Here is an 18,130-nt window from a genome sequence, read left to right as displayed (position 1 = left end):
TTTGATTGTCCAGTATTTCCTTCATGAGATATTGCAACACTTAGAAAAAGTGTACAGCGCCAGCAGACAATGAATTTTCAGCACTAAAAAAACGAAACTTCATTAACAGCTAAACCAAACGTTTCCAATGTAAATTTCCACATTTATAGTGTAAAAAGGCATCCTGAAGCCTGGGAAGTCATTAATTTGATTGTCCAGTATTTCCCTTATGAGATAATGACTCACATAGCAAATGTGTACAGTGCGAGCTGAAAATGCATTTTCAGCACTAAAAAAACAAACTTTTATAACAGCTAAACCAAACGTTTCCAATGTAAATTTCCACCTTTATATAGTGTAAAAAGACATCCTGAAGCCTGGGCAGTCATTAATTTGATTGTCCAATATTTCCCTTCTGAGATAATGCCTCTCATAGCAAATGTGTACAGCGCGAGCTGAAAATGCATTTACAGCACTAAAAAACCAAACTTTTATAACAGCTAAACCAAATGTTTCCAATGTACATTTCCACCTTTATATAGTGTAGAAAGGCATCCTGAAGCCTGGAAAGTCATTAATTTGATTGTCCAGTATTTCCTTCATGAGATATTGCAACACTTAGAAAAAGTGTACAGCGCCAGCAGACAATGAATTTTCAGCACTAAAAAAAACGAAACTTCATTAACAGCTAAACTAAACGTTTCCAATGTAAATTTCCACCTTTATATAGTGTAAAAAGACATCCTGAAGCCTGGGCAGTCATTAATTTGATTGTCCAATATTTCCCTTTTGAGATAATGCCTCTCATAGCAAATGTGTACAGCGCGAGCTGAAAATGCATTTACAGCACTAAAAAACCAAACTTTTATAACAGCTAAACCAAACGTTTCCAATGTACATTTCCACCTTTATATAGTGTAGAAAGGCATCCTGAAGCCTGGAAAGTCATTAATTTGATTGTCCAGTATTTCCTTCATGAGATATTGCAACACTTAGAAAAAGTGTACAGCGCCAGCAGACAATGAATTTTCAGCACTAAAAAAACGAAACTTCATTAACAGCTAAACTAAACGTTTCCGATGTAAATTTCCACCCTTATATAGTGTAAAAAGACATCCTGAAGCCTGGGCAGTCATTAATTTGATTGTCTAATATTTCCCTTATGAGATAATGCCTCTAATAGCAAATGTGTACAGCGCGAGCTGAAAATGCATTTACAGCACTAAAAAACCAAACTTTTATAACAGCTAAACCAAACGTTTCCAATGTACATTTCCACCTTTATATAGTGTAGAAAGGCATCCTGAAGCCTGGGAAGTCATTAATTTGATTGTCCAGTATTTCCCTTATGAGATAATGCCTCACATAGCAAATGTGTACAGTGCGAGCTAAAAATGCATTTTCAGCACTAAAAAACCAAACTTTTATAACAGCTAAACCAAACGTTTCCAATGTACATTTCCACCTTTATATAGTGTAGAAAGGCATCCTGAAGCCTGGAAAGTCATTAATTTGATTGTCCAGTATTTCCTTCATGAGATATTGCAACACTTAGAAAAAGTGTACAGCGCCAGCAGACAATGAATTTTCAGCACTAAAAAAACGAAACTTCATTAACAGCTAAACTAAACGTTTCCGATGTAAATTTCCACCCTTATATAGTGTAAAAAGACATCCTGAAGCCTGGGCAGTCATTAATTTGATTGTCTAATATTTCCCTTATGAGATAATGCCTCTAATAGCAAATGTGTACAGCGCGAGCTGAAAATGCATTTACAGCACTAAAAAACCAAACTTTTATAACAGCTAAACCAAACGTTTCCAATGTACATTTCCACCTTTATATAGTGTAGAAAGGCATCCTGAAGCCTGGGAAGTCATTAATTTGATTGTCCAGTATTTCCCTTATGAGATAATGCCTCACATAGCAAATGTGTACAGTGCGAGCTAAAAATGCATTTTCAGCACTAAAAAACCAAACTTTTATAACAGCTAAACCAAACGTTTCCAATGTACATTTCCACCTTTATATAGTGTAGAAAGGCATCCTGAAGCCTGGAAAGTCATTAATTTGATTGTCCAGTATTTCCTTCATGAGATATTGCAACACTTAGAAAAAGTGTACAGCGCCAGCAGACAATGAATTTTCAGCACTAAAAAAACGAAACTTCATTAACAGCTAAACTAAACGTTTCCAATGTAAATTTCCACCCTTATATAGTGTAAAAAGACATCCTGAAGCCTGGGCAGTCATTAATTTGATTGTCCAATATTTCCCTTATGAGATAATGCCTCACACAGCAAATGTGTACAGTGCGAGCTGAAAATGCATTTACAGCACTAAAAAACCAAACTTTTATAACAGCTAAACCAAACGTTTCCAATGTAAATTTCCACCTTTACATAGTGTAAAAAGACATCCTGAAGCCTGGGCAGTCATTAATTTGATTGTCCAATATTTCCCTTTTGAGATAATGCCTCTCATAGCAAATGTGTACAGCGCGAGCTGAAAATGCATTTACAGCACTAAAAAACCAAACTTTTATAACAGCTAAACCAAACGTTTCCAATGTACATTTCCACCTTTATATAGTGTAGAAAGGCATCCTGAAGCCTGGAAAGTCATTAATTTGATTGTCCAGTATTTCCTTCATGAGATATTGCAACACTTAGAAAAAGTGTACAGCGCCAGCAGACAATGAATTTTCAGCACTAAAAAAACGAAACTTCATTAACAGCTAAACCAAACGTTTCCAATGTAAATTTCCACATTTATAGAGTGTAAAAAGGCATCCTGAAGCCTGGGAAGTCATTAATTTGATTGTCCAGTATTTCCCTTATGAGATAATGCCTCACATAGCAAATGTGTACAGTGCGAGCTGAAAATGCATTTTCAGCACTAAAAAACCAAACTTTTATAACAGCTAAACCAAACGTTTCCAATGTAAATTTCCACCTTTATATAGTGTAAAAAGACATCCTGAAGCCTGGGCAGTCATTAATTTGATTGTCCAGTATTTCCCTTATGAGATAATGCCTCACACAGCAAATGTGTACAGTGCGAGCTGAAAATGCATTTTCAGCACTAAAAAAACCAAACTTTTATAACAGCTAAACCAAACGTTTCCAATGTAAATTTCCACCTTTATATAGTGTAAAAAGACATCCTGAAGCCTGGGCAGTCATTAATTTGATTGTCCAATATTTCCCTTCTGAGATAATGCCTCTCATAGCAAATGTGTACAGCGCGAGCTGAAAATGCATTTACAGCACTAAAAAACCAAACTTTTATAACAGCTAAACCAAACGTTTCCAATGTACATTTCCACCTTTATATAGTGTAGAAAGGCATCCTGAAGCCTGGAAAGTCATTAATTTGATTGTCCAGTATTTCCTTCATGAGATATTGCAACACTTAGAAAAAGTGTACAGCGCCAGCAGACAATGAATTTTCAGCACTAAAAAAACGAAACTTCATTAACAGCTAAACTAAACGTTTCCAATGTAAATTTCCACCCTTATATAGTGTAAAAAGACATCCTGAAGCCTGGGCAGTCATTAATTTGATTGTCCAATATTTCCCTTATGAGATAATGCCTCTCATAGCAAATGTGTACAGCGCGAGCTGAAAATGCATTTACAGCACTAAAAAACCAAACTTTTATAACAGCTAAACCAAACGTTTCCAATGTAAATTTCCACCTTTATATAGTGTAGAAAGGCATCCTGAAGCCTGGAAAGTCATTAATTTGATTGTCCAGTATTTCCTTCATGAGATATTGCAACACTTAGAAAAAGTGTACAGCGCCAGCAGACAATGAATTTTCAGCACTAAAAAAACGAAACTTCATTAACAGCTAAACCAAACGTTTCCAATGTAAATTTCCACATTTATAGTGTAAAAAGGCATCCTGAAGCCTGGGAAGTCATTAATTTGATTGTCCAGTATTTCCCTTATGAGATAATGCCTCACATAGCAAATGTGTACAGTGCGAGCTGAAAATGCATTTTCAGCACTAAAAAAACAAACTTTTATAACAGCTAAACCAAACGTTTCCAATGTAAATTTCCACCTTTATATAGTGTAAAAAGACATCCTGAAGCCTGGGCAGTCATTAATTTGATTGTCCAATATTTCCCTTTTGAGATAATGCCTCTCATAGCAAATGTGTACAGCGCGAGCTGAAAATGCATTTACAGCACTAAAAAACCAAACTTTTATAACAGCTAAACCAAACGTTTCCAATGTACATTTCCACCTTTATATAGTGTAGAAAGGCATCCTGAAGCCTGGAAAGTCATTAATTTGATTGTCCAGTATTTCCTTCATGAGATATTGCAACACTTAGAAAAAGTGTACAGCGCCAGCAGACAATGAATTTTCAGCACTAAAAAAACGAAACTTCATTAACAGCTAAACTAAACGTTTCCGATGTAAATTTCCACCCTTATATAGTGTAAAAAGACATCCTGAAGCCTGGGCAGTCATTAATTTGATTGTCTAATATTTCCCTTATGAGATAATGCCTCTAATAGCAAATGTGTACAGCGCGAGCTGAAAATGCATTTACAGCACTAAAAAACCAAACTTTTATAACAGCTAAACCAAACGTTTCCAATGTACATTTCCACCTTTATATAGTGTAGAAAGGCATCCTGAAGCCTGGGAAGTCATTAATTTGATTGTCCAGTATTTCCCTTATGAGATAATGCCTCACATAGCAAATGTGTACAGTGCGAGCTAAAAATGCATTTTCAGCACTAAAAAACCAAACTTTTATAACAGCTAAACCAAACGTTTCCAATGTAAATTTCCACCTTTATATAGTGTAAAAAGACATCCTGAAGCCTGGGCAGTCATTAATTTGATTGTCCAGTATTTCCCTTATGAGATAATGCCTCACACAGCAAATGTGTACAGTGCGAGCTGAAAATGCATTTTCAGCACTAAAAAAACCAAACTTTTATAACAGCTAAACCAAACGTTTCCAATGTAAATTTCCACCTTTATATAGTGTAAAAAGACATCCTGAAGCCTGGGCAGTCATTAATTTGATTGTCCAGTATTTCCCTTATGAGATAATGCCTCACACAGCAAATGTGTACAGTGCGAGCTGAAAATGCATTTACAGCACTAAAAAACCAAACTTTTATAACAGCTAAACCAAACGTTTCCAATGTAAATTTCCACCTTTACATAGTGTAAAAAGACATCCTGAAGCCTGGGCAGTCATTAATTTGATTGTCCAATATTTCCCTTTTGAGATAATGCCTCTCATAGCAAATGTGTACAGCGCGAGCTGAAAATGCATTTACAGCACTAAAAAACCAAACTTTTATAACAGCTAAACCAAACGTTTCCAATGTACATTTCCACCTTTATATAGTGTAGAAAGGCATCCTGAAGCCTGGAAAGTCATTAATTTGATTGTCCAGTATTTCCTTCATGAGATATTGCAACACTTAGAAAAAGTGTACAGCGCCAGCAGACAATGAATTTTCAGCACTAAAAAAACGATACTTCATTAACAGCTAAACCAAACGTTTCCAATGTAAATTTCCACATTTATAGAGTGTAAAAAGGCATCCTGAAGCCTGGGAAGTCATTAATTTGATTGTCCAGTATTTCCCTTATGAGATAATGCCTCACATAGCAAATGTGTACAGTGCGAGCTGAAAATGCATTTTCAGCACTAAAAAACCAAACTTTTATAACAGCTAAACCAAACGTTTCCAATGTAAATTTCCACCTTTATATAGTGTAAAAAGACATCCTGAAGCCTGGGCAGTCATTAATTTGATTGTCCAGTATTTCCCTTATGCAATAATGCCTCACACAGCAAATGTGTACAGTGCGAGCTGAAAATGCATTTTCAGCACTAAAAAAACCAAACTTTTATAACAGCTAAACCAAACGTTTCCAATGTAAATTTCCACCTTTATATAGTGTAAAAAGACATCCTGAAGCCTGGGCAGTCATTAATTTGATTGTCCAATATTTCCCTTCTGAGATAATGCCTCTCATAGCAAATGTGTACAGCGCGAGCTGAAAATGCATTTACAGCACTAAAAAACCAAACTTTTATAACAGCTAAACCAAACGTTTCCAATGTACATTTCCACCTTTATATAGTGTAGAAAGGCATCCTGAAGCCTGGAAAGTCATTAATTTGATTGTCCAGTATTTCCTTCATGAGATATTGCAACACTTAGAAAAAGTGTACAGCGCCAGCAGACAATGAATTTTCAGCACTAAAAAAACGAAACTTCATTAACAGCTAAACTAAACGTTTCCAATGTAAATTTCCACCCTTATATAGTGTAAAAAGACATCCTGAAGCCTGGGCAGTCATTAATTTGATTGTCCAATATTTCCCTTATGAGATAATGCCTCTCATAGCAAATGTGTACAGCGCGAGCTGAAAATGCATTTACAGCACTAAAAAACCAAACTTTTATAACAGCTAAACCAAACGTTTCCAATGTAAATTTCCACCTTTATATAGTGTAGAAAGGCATCCTGAAGCCTGGAAAGTCATTAATTTGATTGTCCAGTATTTCCTTCATGAGATATTGCAACACTTAGAAAAAGTGTACAGCGCCAGCAGACAATGAATTTTCAGCACTAAAAAAACGAAACTTCATTAACAGCTAAACCAAACGTTTCCAATGTAAATTTCCACATTTATAGTGTAAAAAGGCATCCTGAAGCCTGGGAAGTCATTAATTTGATTGTCCAGTATTTCCCTTATGAGATAATGCCTCACATAGCAAATGTGTACAGTGCGAGCTGAAAATGCATTTTCAGCACTAAAAAAACAAACTTTTATAACAGCTAAACCAAACGTTTCCAATGTAAATTTCCACCTTTATATAGTGTAAAAAGACATCCTGAAGCCTGGGCAGTCATTAATTTGATTGTCCAGTATTTCCCTTATGAGATAATGCCTCACACAGCAAATGTGTACAGTGCGAGCTGAAAATGCATTTTCAGCACTAAAAAAACCAAACTTTTATAACAGCTAAACCAAACGTTTCCAATGTAAATTTCCACCTTTATATAGTGTAAAAAGACATCCTGAAGCCTGGGCAGTCATTAATTTGATTGTCCAATATTTCCCTTCTGAGATAATGCCTCTCATAGCAAATGTGTACAGCGCGAGCTGAAAATGCATTTACAGCACTAAAAAACCAAACTTTTATAACAGCTAAACCAAATGTTTCCAATGTACATTTCCACCTTTATATAGTGTAGAAAGGCATCCTGAAGCCTGGAAAGTCATTAATTTGATTGTCCAGTATTTCCTTCATGAGATATTGCAACACTTAGAAAAAGTGTACAGCGCCAGCAGACAATGAATTTTCAGCACTAAAAAAACGAAACTTCATTAACAGCTAAACCAAACGTTTCCAATGTAAATTTCCACATTTATAGAGTGTAAAAAGGCATCCCGAAGCCTGGGAAGTCATTAATTTGATTGTCCAGTATTTCCCTTATGAGATAATGCCTCACATAGCAAATGTGTACAGTGCGAGCTAAAAATGCATTTTCAGCACTAAAAAACCAAACTTTTATAACAGCTAAACCAAACGTTTCCAATGTAAATTTCCACCTTTATATAGTGTAAAAAGACATCCTGAAGCCTGGGCAGTCATTAATTTGATTGTCCAGTATTTCCCTTATGAGATAATGCCTCACACAGCAAATGTGTACAGTGCGAGCTGAAAATGCATTTTCAGCACTAAAAAAACCAAACTTTTATAACAGCTAAACCAAACGTTTCCAATGTAAATTTCCACCTTTATATAGTGTAAAAAGACATCCTGAAGCCTGGGCAGTCATTAATTTGATTGTCCAATATTTCCCTTCTGAGATAATGCCTCTCATAGCAAATGTGTACAGCGCGAGCTGAAAATGCATTTACAGCACTAAAAAACCAAACTTTTATAACAGCTAAACCAAACGTTTCCAATGTACATTTCCACCTTTATATAGTGTAGAAAGGCATCCTGAAGCCTGGAAAGTCATTAATTTGATTGTCCAGTATTTCCTTCATGAGATATTGCAACACTTAGAAAAAGTGTACAGCGCCAGCAGACAATGAATTTTCAACACTAAAAAAACGAAACTTCATTAACAGCTAAACTAAACGTTTCCAATGTAAATTTCCACCCTTATATAGTGTAAAAAGACATCCTGAAGCCTGGGCAGTCATTAATTTGATTGTCCAATATTTCCCTTATGAGATAATGCCTCTCATAGCAAATGTATACAGCGCGAGCTGAAAATGCATTTACAGCACTAAAAAACCAAACTTTTATAACAGCTAAACCAAACGTTTCCAATGTAAATTTCCACCTTTATATAGTGTAGAAAGGCATCCTGAAGCCTGGAAAGTCATTAATTTGATTGTCCAGTATTTCCTTCATGAGATATTGCAACACTTAGAAAAAGTGTACAGCGCCAGCAGACAATGAATTTTCAGCACTAAAAAAACGAAACTTCATTAACAGCTAAACCAAACGTTTCCAATGTAAATTTCCACATTTATAGAGTGTAAAAAGGCATCCTGAAGCCTGGGAAGTCATAAATTTGATTGTCCAGTATTTCCCTTATGAGATAATGCCTCACATAGCAAATGTGTACAGTGCGAGCTGAAAATGCATTTACAGTTCTAAAAAACCAAACTTTTATAACAGCTAAACCAAACGTTTCCAATGTAAATTTCCACCTTTATATAGTGTAGAAAGGCATCCTGAAGCCTGGAAAGTCATTAATTTGATTGTCCAGTATTTCCTTCATGAGATATTGCAACACTTAGAAAAAGTGTACAGCGCCAGCAGACAATGAATTTTCAGCACTAAAAAAACGAAACTTCATTACCAGCTAAACTAAACGTTTCCAATGTAAATTTCCACCTTTATATAGTGTAAAAATGAAGCCTGGGCAGCCATTAATTTGATTGTCCAATATTTCCCTTATGAGATAATGCCTCTCATAGCAAATGTGTACAGCGCGAGCTGAAAATGCATTTACAGCACTAAAAAAACAAACTATTTATAACAGCTAAACCAAACGTTTCCAATGTAAATTTCCACCTTTATATAGTGTAGAAAGGCATCTGAAGCCTGGAAAGTCATTAATTTGATTGTCCAGTATTTCCTTCATGAGATATTGCAACACTTAGAAAAAGTGTACAGCGCCAGCAGACAATGAATTTTCAGCACTAAAAAAACGAAACTTCATTAACAGCTAAACTAAACGTTTCCAATGTAAATTTCCACCTTTATATAGTGTAAAAAGACATCCTGAAGCCTGGGCAGCCATTAATTTGATTGTCCAATATTTCCCTTATGAGATAATGCCTCTCATAGCAAATGTGTACAGCGCGAGCTGAAAATGCATTTACAGCACTAAAAAAACAAACTTTTATAACAGCTAAACCAAACGTTTCCAATGTAAATTTCCACCTTTATATAGTGTAAAAAGACATCCTGAAGCCTGGGCAGTCATTAATTTGATTGTCCAATATTTCCCTTATGAGATAATGCCTCTCATAGCAAATGTGTACAGCGCGAGCTGAAAATGCATTTACAGCACTAAAAAAACAAACTTTTATAACAGCTAAACCAAACGTTTCCAATGTAAATTTCCACCTTTATATAGTGTAGAAAGGCATCCTGAAGCCTGGAAAGTCATTAATTTGATTGACCAGTATTTCCTTCATGAGATATTGCAACACTTAGAAAAAGTGTACAGCGCCAGCAGACAATGAATTTTCAGCACTAAAAAAACGAAACTTCATTAACAGCTAAACCAAACGTTTCCAATGTAAATTTCCACATTTATAGAGTGTAAAAAGGCATCCTGAAGCCTGGGAAGTCATTAATTTGATTGTCCAGTATTTCCCTTATGAGATAATGCCTCACATAGCAAATGTGTACAGTGCGAGCTGAAAATGCATTTTCAGCACTAAAAAACCAAACTTTTATAACAGCTAAACCAAACGTTTCCAATGTAAATTTCCACCTTTATATAGTGTAAAAAGACATCCTGAAGCCTGGGCAGTCATTAATTTGATTGTCCAATATTTCCCTTATGAGATAATGCCTCTCATAGCAAATGTGTACAGCGCGAGCTGAAAATGCATTTACAGCACTAAAAAACCAAACTTTTATAACAGCTAAACCAAACGTTTCAAATGTAAATTTCCACCTTTATATAGTGTAGAAAGGCATCCTGAAGCCTGGAAAGTCATTAATTTGATTGTCCAGTATTTCCTTCATGAGATATTGCAACACTTAGAAAAAGTGTACAGCGCCAGCAGACAATGAATTTTCAGCACTAAAAAAACGAAACTTCATTAACAGCTAAACCAAACGTTTCCAATGTAAATTTCCACATTTATAGAGTGTAAAAAGGCATCCTGAAGCCTGGGCAGTCATTAATTTGATTGTCCAGTATTTCCCTTATGAGATAATGCCTCACATAGCAAATGTGTACAGTGCGAGCTGAAAATGCATTTTCAGCACTAAAAAACCAAACTTTTATAACAGCTAAACCAAACGTTTCCAATGTAAATTTCCACCTTTATATAGTGTAAAAAGACATCCTGAAGCCTGGGCAGTCATTAATTTGATTGTCCAGTATTTCCCTTATGAGATAATGCCTCACATAGCAAATGTGTACAGTGCGAGCTGAAAATGCATTTTCAGCACTAAAAAAAACAAACTTTTATAACAGCTAAACCAAACGTTTCCAATGTAAATTTCCACCTTTATATAGTGTAAAAAGACATCCTGAAGCCTGGGCAGTCATTAATTTGATTGTCCAATATTTCCCTTATGAGATAATGCCTCTCATAGCAAATGTGTACAGCGCGAGCTGAAAATGCATTTACAGCACTAAAAAAACAAACTTTTATAACAGCTAAACCAAACGTTTCCAATGTACATTTCCACCTTTATATAGTGTAGAAAGGCATCCTGAAGCCTGGAAAGTCATTAATTTGATTGTCCAGTATTTCCTTCATGAGATATTGCAACACTTAGAAAAAGTGTACAGCGCCAGCAGACAATGAATTTTCAGCACTAAAAAAACGAAACTTCATTAACAGCTAAACTAAACGTTTCCAATGTAAATTTCCACCCTTATATAGTGTAAAAAGACATCCTGAAGCCTGGGCAGTCATTAATTTGATTGTCCAATATTTCCCTTATGAGATAATGCCTCTCATAGCAAATGTGTACAGTGCGAGCTGAAAATGCATTTACAGCACTAAAAAAACAAACTTTTATAACAGCTAAACCAAACGTTTCCAATGTAAATTTCCACCTTTATATAGTGTAAAAAGACATCCTGAAGCCTGGGCAGTCATTAATTTGATTGTCCAATATTTCCCTTATGAGATAATGCCTCTCATAGCAAATGTGTACAGCGCGAGCTGAAAATGCATTTACAGCACTAAAAAACCAAACTTTTATAACAGCTAAACCAAACGTTTCCAATGTAAATTTCCACCTTTATATAGTGTAGAAAGGCATCCTGAAGCCTGGAAAGTCATTAATTTGATTGTCCAGTATTTCCTTCATGAGATATTGCAACACTTAGAAAAAGTGTACAGCGCCAGCAGACAATGAATTTTCAGCACTAAAAAAACAAAACTTCATTAACAGCTAAACCAAACGTTTCCAATGTAAATTTCCACATTTATAGAGTGTAAAAAGGCATCCTGAAGCCTGGGCAGTCATTAATTTGATTGTCCAGTATTTCCCTTATGAGATAATGCCTCACATAGCAAATGTGTACAGTGCGAGCTGAAAATGCATTTTCAGCACTAAAAAACCAAACTTTTATAACAGCTAAACCAAACGTTTCCAATGTAAATTTCCACCTTTATATAGTGTAAAAAGACATCCTGAAGCCTGGGCAGTCATTAATTTGATTGTCCAGTATTTCCCTTATGAGATAATGCCTCACATAGCAAATGTGTACAGTGCGAGCTGAAAATGCATTTTCAGCACTAAAAAAAACAAACTTTTATAACAGCTAAACCAAACGTTTCCAATGTAAATTTCCACCTTTATATAGTGTAAAAAGACATCCTGAAGCCTGGGCAGTCATTAATTTGATTGTCCAATATTTCCCTTATGAGATAATGCCTCTCATAGCAAATGTGTACAGCGCGAGCTGAAAATGCATTTACAGCACTAAAAAAACAAACTTTTATAACAGCTAAACCAAACGTTTCCAATGTACATTTCCACCTTTATATAGTGTAGAAAGGCATCCTGAAGCCTGGAAAGTCATTAATTTGATTGTCCAGTATTTCCTTCATGAGATATTGCAACACTTAGAAAAAGTGTACAGCGCCAGCAGACAATGAATTTTCAGCACTAAAAAAACGAAACTTCATTAACAGCTAAACTAAACGTTTCCAATGTAAATTTCCACCCTTATATAGTGTAAAAAGACATCCTGAAGCCTGGGCAGTCATTAATTTGATTGTCCAATATTTCCCTTATGAGATAATGCCTCTCATAGCAAATGTGTACAGTGCGAGCTGAAAATGCATTTACAGCACTAAAAAAACAAACTTTTATAACAGCTAAACCAAACGTTTCCAATGTAAATTTCCACCTTTATATAGTGTAAAAAGACATCCTGAAGCCTGGGCAGTCATTAATTTGATTGTCCAATATTTCCCTTATGAGATAATGCCTCTCATAGCAAATGTGTACAGCGCGAGCTGAAAATGCATTTACAGCACTAAAAAACCAAACTTTTATAACAGCTAAACCAAACGTTTCCAATGTAAATTTCCACCTTTATATAGTGTAGAAAGGCATCCTGAAGCCTGGAAAGTCATTAATTTGATTGTCCAGTATTTCCTTCATGAGATATTGCAACACTTAGAAAAAGTGTACAGCGCCAGCAGACAATGAATTTTCAGCACTAAAAAAACGAAACTTCATTAACAGCTAAACCAAACGTTTCCAATGTAAATTTCCACATTTATAGAGTGTAAAAAGGCATCCTGAAGCCTGGGAAGTCATTAATTTGATTGTCCAGTATTTCCCTTATGAGATAATGCCTCACATAGCAAATGTGTACAGTGCGAGCTGAAAATGCATTTTCAGCACTAAAAAACCAAACTTTTATAACAGCTAAACCAAACGTTTCCAATGTAAATTTCCACCTTTATATAGTGTAAAAAGACATCCTGAAGCCTGGGCAGTCATTAATTTGATTGTCCAGTATTTCCCTTATGAGATAATGCCTCACACAGCAAATGTGTACAGTGCGAGCTGAAAATGCATTTTCAGCACTAAAAAAACCAAACTTTTATAACAGCTAAACCAAACGTTTCCAATGTAAATTTCCACCTTTATATAGTGTAAAAAGACATCCTGAAGCCTGGGCAGTCATTAATTTGATTGTCCAATATTTCCCTTCTGAGATAATGCCTCTCATAGCAAATGTGTACAGCGCGAGCTGAAAATGCATTTACAGCACTAAAAAACCAAACTTTTATAACAGCTAAACCAAACGTTTCCAATGTACATTTCCACCTTTATATAGTGTAGAAAGGCATCCTGAAGCCTGGAAAGTCATTAATTTGATTGTCCAGTATTTCCTTCATGAGATATTGCAACACTTAGAAAAAGTGTACAGCGCCAGCAGACAATGAATTTTCAGCACTAAAAAAACGAAACTTCATTAACAGCTAAACTAAACGTTTCCAATGTAAATTTCCACCCTTATATAGTGTAAAAAGACATCCTGAAGCCTGGGCAGTCATTAATTTGATTGTCCAATATTTCCCTTATGAGATAATGCCTCTCATAGCAAATGTGTACAGCGCGAGCTGAAAATGCATTTACAGCACTAAAAAACCAAACTTTTATAACAGCTAAACCAAACGTTTCCAATGTAAATTTCCACCTTTATATAGTGTAGAAAGGCATCCTGAAGCCTGGAAAGTCATTAATTTGATTGTCCAGTATTTCCTTCATGAGATATTGCAACACTTAGAAAAAGTGTACAGCGCCAGCAGACAATGAATTTTCAGCACTAAAAAAACGAAACTTCATTAACAGCTAAACCAAACGTTTCCAATGTAAATTTCCACATTTATAGTGTAAAAAGGCATCCTGAAGCCTGGGAAGTCATTAATTTGATTGTCCAGTATTTCCCTTATGAGATAATGCCTCACATAGCAAATGTGTACAGTGCGAGCTGAAAATGCATTTTCAGCACTAAAAAAACAAACTTTTATAACAGCTAAACCAAACGTTTCCAATGTAAATTTCCACCTTTATATAGTGTAAAAAGACATCCTGAAGCCTGGGCAGTCATTAATTTGATTGTCCAGTATTTCCCTTATGAGATAATGCCTCACACAGCAAATGTGTACAGTGCGAGCTGAAAATGCATTTTCAGCACTAAAAAAACCAAACTTTTATAACAGCTAAACCAAACGTTTCCAATGTAAATTTCCACCTTTATATAGTGTAAAAAGACATCCTGAAGCCTGGGCAGTCATTAATTTGATTGTCCAATATTTCCCTTCTGAGATAATGCCTCTCATAGCAAATGTGTACAGCGCGAGCTGAAAATGCATTTACAGCACTAAAAAACCAAACTTTTATAACAGCTAAACCAAATGTTTCCAATGTACATTTCCACCTTTATATAGTGTAGAAAGGCATCCTGAAGCCTGGAAAGTCATTAATTTGATTGTCCAGTATTTCCTTCATGAGATATTGCAACACTTAGAAAAAGTGTACAGCGCCAGCAGACAATGAATTTTCAGCACTAAAAAAACGAAACTTCATTAACAGCTAAACCAAACGTTTCCAATGTAAATTTCCACATTTATAGAGTGTAAAAAGGCATCCCGAAGCCTGGGAAGTCATTAATTTGATTGTCCAGTATTTCCCTTATGAGATAATGCCTCACATAGCAAATGTGTACAGTGCGAGCTAAAAATGCATTTTCAGCACTAAAAAACCAAACTTTTATAACAGCTAAACCAAACGTTTCCAATGTAAATTTCCACCTTTATATAGTGTAAAAAGACATCCTGAAGCCTGGGCAGTCATTAATTTGATTGTCCAGTATTTCCCTTATGAGATAATGCCTCACACAGCAAATGTGTACAGTGCGAGCTGAAAATGCATTTTCAGCACTAAAAAAACCAAACTTTTATAACAGCTAAACCAAACGTTTCCAATGTAAATTTCCACCTTTATATAGTGTAAAAAGACATCCTGAAGCCTGGGCAGTCATTAATTTGATTGTCCAATATTTCCCTTCTGAGATAATGCCTCTCATAGCAAATGTGTACAGCGCGAGCTGAAAATGCATTTACAGCACTAAAAAACCAAACTTTTATAACAGCTAAACCAAACGTTTCCAATGTACATTTCCACCTTTATATAGTGTAGAAAGGCATCCTGAAGCCTGGAAAGTCATTAATTTGATTGTCCAGTATTTCCTTCATGAGATATTGCAACACTTAGAAAAAGTGTACAGCGCCAGCAGACAATGAATTTTCAACACTAAAAAAACGAAACTTCATTAACAGCTAAACTAAACGTTTCCAATGTAAATTTCCACCCTTATATAGTGTAAAAAGACATCCTGAAGCCTGGGCAGTCATTAATTTGATTGTCCAATATTTCCCTTATGAGATAATGCCTCTCATAGCAAATGTATACAGCGCGAGCTGAAAATGCATTTACAGCACTAAAAAACCAAACTTTTATAACAGCTAAACCAAACGTTTCCAATGTAAATTTCCACCTTTATATAGTGTAGAAAGGCATCCTGAAGCCTGGAAAGTCATTAATTTGATTGTCCAGTATTTCCTTCATGAGATATTGCAACACTTAGAAAAAGTGTACAGCGCCAGCAGACAATGAATTTTCAGCACTAAAAAAACGAAACTTCATTAACAGCTAAACCAAACGTTTCCAATGTAAATTTCCACATTTATAGAGTGTAAAAAGGCATCCTGAAGCCTGGGAAGTCATAAATTTGATTGTCCAGTATTTCCCTTATGAGATAATGCCTCACATAGCAAATGTGTACAGTGCGAGCTGAAAATGCATTTACAGTTCTAAAAAACCAAACTTTTATAACAGCTAAACCAAACGTTTCCAATGTAAATTTCCACCTTTATATAGTGTAGAAAGGCATCCTGAAGCCTGGAAAGTCATTAATTTGATTGTCCAGTATTTCCTTCATGAGATATTGCAACACTTAGAAAAAGTGTACAGCGCCAGCAGACAATGAATTTTCAGCACTAAAAAAACGAAACTTCATTACCAGCTAAACTAAACGTTTCCAATGTAAATTTCCACCTTTATATAGTGTAAAAATGAAGCCTGGGCAGCCATTAATTTGATTGTCCAATATTTCCCTTATGAGATAATGCCTCTCATAGCAAATGTGTACAGCGCGAGCTGAAAATGCATTTACAGCACTAAAAAAACAAACTATTTATAACAGCTAAACCAAACGTTTCCAATGTAAATTTCCACCTTTATATAGTGTAGAAAGGCATCTGAAGCCTGGAAAGTCATTAATTTGATTGTCCAGTATTTCCTTCATGAGATATTGCAACACTTAGAAAAAGTGTACAGCGCCAGCAGACAATGAATTTTCAGCACTAAAAAAACGAAACTTCATTAACAGCTAAACTAAACGTTTCCAATGTAAATTTCCACCTTTATATAGTGTAAAAAGACATCCTGAAGCCTGGGCAGCCATTAATTTGATTGTCCAATATTTCCCTTATGAGATAATGCCTCTCATAGCAAATGTGTACAGCGCGAGCTGAAAATGCATTTACAGCACTAAAAAAACAAACTTTTATAACAGCTAAACCAAACGTTTCCAATGTAAATTTCCACCTTTATATAGTGTAAAAAGACATCCTGAAGCCTGGGCAGTCATTAATTTGATTGTCCAATATTTCCCTTATGAGATAATGCCTCTCATAGCAAATGTGTACAGCGCGAGCTGAAAATGCATTTACAGCACTAAAAAAACAAACTTTTATAACAGCTAAACCAAACGTTTCCAATGTAAATTTCCACCTTTATATAGTGTAGAAAGGCATCCTGAAGCCTGGAAAGTCATTAATTTGATTGACCAGTATTTCCTTCATGAGATATTGCAACACTTAGAAAAAGTGTACAGCGCCAGCAGACAATGAATTTTCAGCACTAAAAAAACGAAACTTCATTAACAGCTAAACCAAACGTTTCCAATGTAAATTTCCACATTTATAGAGTGTAAAAAGGCATCCTGAAGCCTGGGAAGTCATTAATTTGATTGTCCAGTATTTCCCTTATGAGATAATGCCTCACATAGCAAATGTGTACAGTGCGAGCTGAAAATGCATTTTCAGCACTAAAAAACCAAACTTTTATAACAGCTAAACCAAACGTTTCCAATGTAAATTTCCACCTTTATATAGTGTAAAAAGACATCCTGAAGCCTGGGCAGTCATTAATTTGATTGTCCAATATTTCCCTTATGAGATAATGCCTCTCATAGCAAATGTGTACAGCGCGAGCTGAAAATGCATTTACAGCACTAAAAAACCAAACTTTTATAACAGCTAAACCAAACGTTTCAAATGTAAATTTCCACCTTTATATAGTGTAGAAAGGCATCCTGAAGCCTGGAAAGTCATTAATTTGATTGTCCAGTATTTCCTTCATGAGATATTGCAACACTTAGAAAAAGTGTACAGCGCCAGCAGACAATGAATTTTCAGCACTAAAAAAACGAAACTTCATTAACAGCTAAACCAAACGTTTCCAATGTAAATTTCCACATTTATAGAGTGTAAAAAGGCATCCTGAAGCCTGGGCAGTCATTAATTTGATTGTCCAGTATTTCCCTTATGAGATAATGCCTCACATAGCAAATGTGTACAGTGCGAGCTGAAAATGCATTTTCAGCACTAAAAAACCAAACTTTTATAACAGCTAAACCAAACGTTTCCAATGTAAATTTCCACCTTTATATAGTGTAAAAAGACATCCTGAAGCCTGGGCAGTCATTAATTTGATTGTCCAGTATTTCCCTTATGAGATAATGCCTCACATAGCAAATGTGTACAGTGCGAGCTGA

Source organism: Idiotropiscis lumnitzeri, chromosome 8, assembly GCF_059441095.1.
Source record: "Idiotropiscis lumnitzeri isolate Australia: NSW breed Sydney's pygmy pipehorse chromosome 8, RoL_Ilum_1.0, whole genome shotgun sequence".
Taxonomy (NCBI): Eukaryota; Metazoa; Chordata; class Actinopteri; order Syngnathiformes; family Syngnathidae; genus Idiotropiscis; species Idiotropiscis lumnitzeri.
This window is presented reverse-complemented; position numbering follows the sequence as displayed.